Source organism: Corvus cornix, chromosome 2 (assembly GCF_000738735.6).
Source record: "Corvus cornix cornix isolate S_Up_H32 chromosome 2, ASM73873v5, whole genome shotgun sequence".
Classification (NCBI taxonomy): domain Eukaryota; kingdom Metazoa; phylum Chordata; class Aves; order Passeriformes; family Corvidae; genus Corvus; species Corvus cornix.
Genome location: NC_046333.1, coordinates 10,189,648 through 10,195,647, shown reverse-complemented (window position 1 = coordinate 10,195,647; position 6,000 = coordinate 10,189,648).

The window sequence follows — 6,000 nt, the reverse complement described above, 5'->3', positions numbered from 1 at the left end:
AGACCTTAGACAGGTGTCTGTACTTAAAAGCATTAAGAAGATGAAGAAATAAGTAATTTTACACTTTGGACCAGAAGTTTCCAGCTGTCAATCCTGACCTGAATTTCCCGGACTATTTAAAACATAAATGTAAAAGCTTGTCACTGAAAGTTAAACAGTATAAAGATGATTAATCTGAGCTTCTGACATGGGGTTGTAGGCCAGTGATGTTGTGTTTGTGGACTTTCAGTATTTCCTGGTAAGAATAGCTCCCCGGGCCAGAGAGAAGAGGGGGCAGGAAGCACTGTCTACTGTTATTAAAATGGTCTACTGAGCTCATGCCTTTAAGGAGGCTCAGCCAAATAAGTAGTCAAACATTAACCTTTTTAGCTTAGAAAGGAAAGAAAAAAGTCCATGCACAATGAAAATCCATACTGTGGTGAGCCCTGTCTGCAGCCCTGGTGCTGCCCAGCTGTTTGGTACCCCTCTGCTGCCAGATGTGGCTGCTCACAGTGGTGCTCACCATGGGGTGCATTTGTTCACACACTGGGGACACTGAGCCCTGGTTTCTCATTTGAGAAGTACGTATTAATTCAAAGAATAAGAGTCATTTAGTCTAGAAAAGACCTTTAAGATCAAGTCCAACCATAATTCATTAATTTGCTGTGTAAGCAAGGTGAAGACTAAATCGATGACCTAACATTTGCACAGAGCACACAGAAATGAAAACAACTGCTGGTTAGTCCTGTTTCCAGAACTGAACTCAACTTCCACGTAATTATTTAACAGAAATTGACATAAATTCACAAGTAAGGAATTCGTCTTCTATGCCTCCCTGAGGCAGTGATAGATCATGCACCTTAAATAACAAGTGGGGGGGTGTGGCTTCATGTTGGAGTCTTTGCCTGCAGAACCAGGTTAGTGCAGTATTCTGGGTTTTGCACTCGTGAATCAAGTAAGGAAACATCATGCAAAGAAGGAAACTTCTGGCCTGTTTCATTAATGGCCATGTAAACAGCAAACACTCTCCATTTAAAGTCTGGCAGGATTTTTTTTGCAAATGGCCAGTGAGAATTTTTTTCAGGATAAAGTTTTGAAAGACAATGGCAAGCCAGATCTTCCAGAAAAAGTATTTCTATGAAGAAGCTTGAGTATAGTTCTCTTTAAATGTTCTTCAGGTCTCAGCAAGTCCTAAAAGACTTTAGCTCATAGAGAAGTTGGTAATGCAAACTTTAGTATAGAGAAACGTTGAAGACATCTGTCAGAACCTCATGGTAATGTTAGAAGGAATAAACTCCCATAAATAAAGTATGGGAGTTTTGGGACAGGACCAAATTAGACAATTTTCTCAAAAAAAAAAAAAAAAATTAGCTTGCCTATGGAAATTGCTCAGAGGCGAAGAGCCTGGCCAGAAGGAAACAAAGGTCTCTGGACAGCTGGGAGGAATGAGTGTTGAATTCCCAGAGGGCATCCCTAAGGTTGAACTATGTTTGCTGGAGGCTGACCAAAATGTGTACTTGGTTTTTGGGAACAAGTATCTAGAACCAGTTGAGCCCGTACCAAAGTGCACAGACTAAAAGGTGATAAAGAGCTAAGACTGAGTATTAGTTATTTGGATTTATCTGAGTCACATTCTTACATGGATTGTGATGGTGAAAGTGATGATGACAGCAGTATTTTCTCAAATGTAAAGTTACTGCCTCAGAAATGCAAAAGCTTTCTACTTTCAGAAAGACAGAAGAAATCAGTTGATGCAGGTAAGTAGTGAGATCAGTAATTGCCATACGTTTACTGCCATTTGTGCAAAATTGCTAATGGTGGATGTGAGATGCAGGACAGTATGTAATTGGAGCAGATCATAAAGATAATCATAGCACACTTCTCAGATTACAATTCAAGCTTTTTTTTTTTTTGGTTACTAAGTAAGAAAAGATTGAAAATGAAAAGGTGTTGCCACAGACATTGTGAAAGTGTATGAGAATATTTCCACTGTTGTTCAGATGGGCACTATTTTTGCTTCCAAGAGTCACTGATAATTCAGGTTCTACATCTTGTTGGCATAAATGCTTGAAGTCTTAACATAATAAACTAGCTCCCATGTCAGCTGGGAAAACAAGTAAGAAAAGATTGAGAGGAGTGTATTTTTTCTGTGACCAGTTAATATTTAAGTCACAGAGTTACTGAAATGCTTTGGATGTACATCTGTTACTCTGCACTAACAAAGAGTAACCTATCATCCTGATTATTTTCAAGAAAGCATGAAACTCTGCTAGGACTACCCCAAAATATCAAAAACATTCAAAAGTGGAATGTTTTGAATTTTTAGAATGCATCATCACTGCAGATGGTAATCTTAATCCTAATTTTGTGTGATAATCAAATTGAAATGGAGTTAATCTACCTCATGTAGTAGAAATTGGGCAAGATGGTCAATGGTTAAAATATCCTTTTATTTTTATAGAAAAATAAGTATTTTTTCCTCATTTCCTGAATAATTTCCCATTTCTAAGGATATTTCTTCTTGTCTGTTGTGTATCCACAAAAATATTAAGGCATGTTCAAACAAGAGTTTATCCATGTCAGTAGAAAGAATCTTAAGATATTTTCTGGGTATTAAGAGTTATTTTAATACATTAATTGAACATTAACCTGTTTTAATTTTCATGTTCTTTAGGTAAGGTAAAGATGGGCATCTCAGAGAGGCATATTAGATAACAGAATATTACTTATATTGGTTTTACAATGTGTCAACAGTTTTGTATGACATCTTAAAGCACCAATCTGCCTTTTTGTTGCTAAAAATATGATAGAATGAATTAACTTGAGGGCAAGCTATTAAAAATCACTAGTTCCTTTTTCATCTATGAATGTTTTCCTTAAAAACTTTACAGAAAAAACCCCAGAAAAACGGAAAGGAATTGACTCCAGGAAATTTGCTCTCCTATACTCAACTTCATGTTTCTATTTCAGTAGATCGAAAAAATCACTAAGAAGTTTAAAAATTTTGTTGAAGAAAAGCTGGTGGCTTTTCCAAAAACTGTAAGCATCACTGAAGCTTCAAACCTTGATGAAAGGGTGAACAGCTATTATTCCTATAAGACCCGTGGTGTGAAGAGAGACCAGCTGTGCATGTGTGTGTTGGGATCTTTTACTATATTACAGAATATTCTCATAGAATATTCTCATAGAATTTAGGGGCATTTCCTATCTCCAGATGCCAGTTCCCTCAATTTGTCTGAACTTGTGAAATGTGTTGTCAATTCCTACCTCAAATAGAGCAGTGGGGAGGATCTTTATTTTGTGTAAACAGGCTTTGCCAGACTGCAGGAGCCTAATAAACATGTCTTATGTGCGACTAACTTTCAAACCAAAGTTAATTTAAACTATGGCAAGAAAACCTTTTTATTAGATTTTTGCTTTTAATAAAAAGAACGATGTATGAAAATTAATAAAATGCACAAAATACCACTGTAAAAAATACCTTAAAAATGAAAATAATCAAATAGTTCCTTTATGAACAATGGAAATGCAACACGGAGAGAGAACTATCTAATAAATTAAAGGAAAATATATTTCCCAAGGTTTCCTTTTCCTTCATTTTTCTGTGCAGTACCTCACATTTAGCCAAGAAAGTTCCCTTTTATGCATCTTAGCTCAAATCCAGTTTCATCAGCTTATGAGATAATATGCCAAACTATGTGCAGAAAGAGCTCAGGCATGAATTCATGTTCCCTGCTGCCAGCTGTGCTATGAGGCCAGTAAGCTCTGGCACAGGGACAGGAGGAGAAAGGAACTTCACAGTTCCCCCACTACCAGTGGCATAAAGGAAGAAAATGACTGAAGGTTATGAAGTTTCCTCTCAGCTGTCCAGGGCTTGCTGCACACTTTCCTGTACAATGAGGTAGATCAGTATATCCACAGTATTCATTTGGCTTTCCTTGGATTCACTTTCATAAACCACAGTGAATTAAGAGAGGGACATCTACATTATTTCAAAGTATTAAGGCAAATAATCAAATGCCCATATATGCAACAATTTACATCTGCCACATGCCCATGGTAATTAAATGGATCTGAGGTGTCTAAACAGCTTGGAGAAATGGAACATTGTACTTGCTCAAGTGGCACAACAGAGAATGAAAATCATATGTGAGAAAGGCTGAGTGGCTTTCCTTCCCTTCACCTTTCCTTTCCCTCCCCTCCCCTTCCCCTTCCCCTTCCCCTTCCCCGTTCCCCTTTCCTTCCCTTCCCTTCCCTTCCCTTCCCTTCCCCTTTCCCTTCCCTTCCCCTTTCCCTTCCCTTCCCCTTTCCCTTCCCTTCCCCTTTCCCTTCCCCTTTCCTTTCCCTTCCCTTCCCCTTTCCTTTCCCTTCCCCTTTCCTTTCCCTTCCCCTTTCCCTTCCCCTTCCCCTTCCCTTCCCTTCCCCTTTCCCTTCCCCTTTCCCTTCCTCCTTCTCCCTTCCCTTCGCTTCCCTTCCCTTTCCCTTCCCTTCCCTTCCCTTCCCTTCCCTTCCCTTCCCTTCCCTCCCTTCCTTCCCTTCCCTTCCCTTCCCTTTCCCTTTCCCCCTTTCCTTCCCTTCTTCCCCTTCCCCTTCCCTTCCCCCCTTCCCCTTCCCCCTTCCCCTTCCCCTTCCCCTTCCCTTCCCTTCCCTTCCCTTTCCTTCCCTTCCCCCTTCCCTTCCTTCCCCTTTCCCTTCCCTTCCCTTTCCCTTCCCTTCCCTTCCCTTTCCCTTCCCTTCCCCTTTCCTTCCCCTTCCTTCCCTTCCCCTTCCCCTTCCCTTTCCCTTCCCCCTTTCCTTTCCCCTTCCCCTTCCCCTTCCCTTCCCTTCCCTTTCCCCTTTCCCTTCCCCCTTCCCTTCCCTTCCCCTTCCCCCTTCCCTTCCCTTCCCTTCCCTTTCCCTTCCCTTCCCTTCCCTTCCCTCCCTTCCCTTCCCTTCCCTTCCCTTCCCTTCGCCCTTCCCTTCCCTTCCCCTTCCCTTCCCTTCCCTTTCCCTTCCCTTCCCATTCCTTCCTTCCCTTCCCTTCCTTCCCTTCCTTTCCCTTCCCCCTTCCTTTCCCTTTCCCTTCCCTTCCCTTCCCTTCCCTTCCCTTCCCTCCCTTCCCTTACCCTTCCCTTCCCTTCCCTTCCCTTCCCTTCCCCTTCCCCTTCCCTTCCCCTTCCCTTTCCCCTTTCCTCTTTCCTTTCCCCTTTCCCTTTCCCTTTCCCCTTTCCCTTTCCCTTTCCCTTCCCTTTCCCTTTCCCTTTCCCTTTCCCTTTCCCCTTCCCTTTCCCCTTTCCCTTTCCCTTCCCTTCCCCTTCCCTTCCCTTCCCCCTTTCCTTCCTTTCCTTTCCCTTCCCCTTCCTCTTCCTTCCCCTTCCCCTTCCCTTCCCTTCCCCTTCCCTTCCCTTCCCCTTCCCTTCCCTTCCCTTCCCCTTTCCTCCCCTTCCCCTTCCTTCCCCTTCCCCTTCTCCCTTCCCCAGGAGAAAAATTAGAAGAAATGATTGGATGTAATTTTTAACTGTGAAAAGAAATTTGAACCCAACTTGGACATAATTATGGAACCCTTTGCATGCCATTCACGGGAAACTTGATTAATTTATCTAACTAATTAATTCTTTTGCTATTTGCAGTTGGCATCAGGTAGCCATCCAAACACATTTTTGGTAGATACAGCAAAAGAATAATACATTTCATGATTTGTTTATAAGATACAAGCAGACAGATGAAAATAGAGGGAATGGAAGTGGAGAGGTGAAGGGGAAAAAATAAATTGACTTCAATAGGGAAAAAGAAAAGCAGTATGTCTTTGCATAAGCAATGCCAGACAAGCATGTTCATCCCATCCCACAGTAGGATTATTTCCTACAGCATATTCACGATTGCTTTGTCTACTCTGGTTTTAATGTTTCAAATTATGGGGATTCCACCATTTCCTTTGAGAGCCTCCTCTGCAGTCTAATGCTGCTCATCCCTTGGAAGCTCTCCCTGATACATGTTTCACTGCCTTTCTTATTTCCATTACATTATTCAGTTATATCCTCT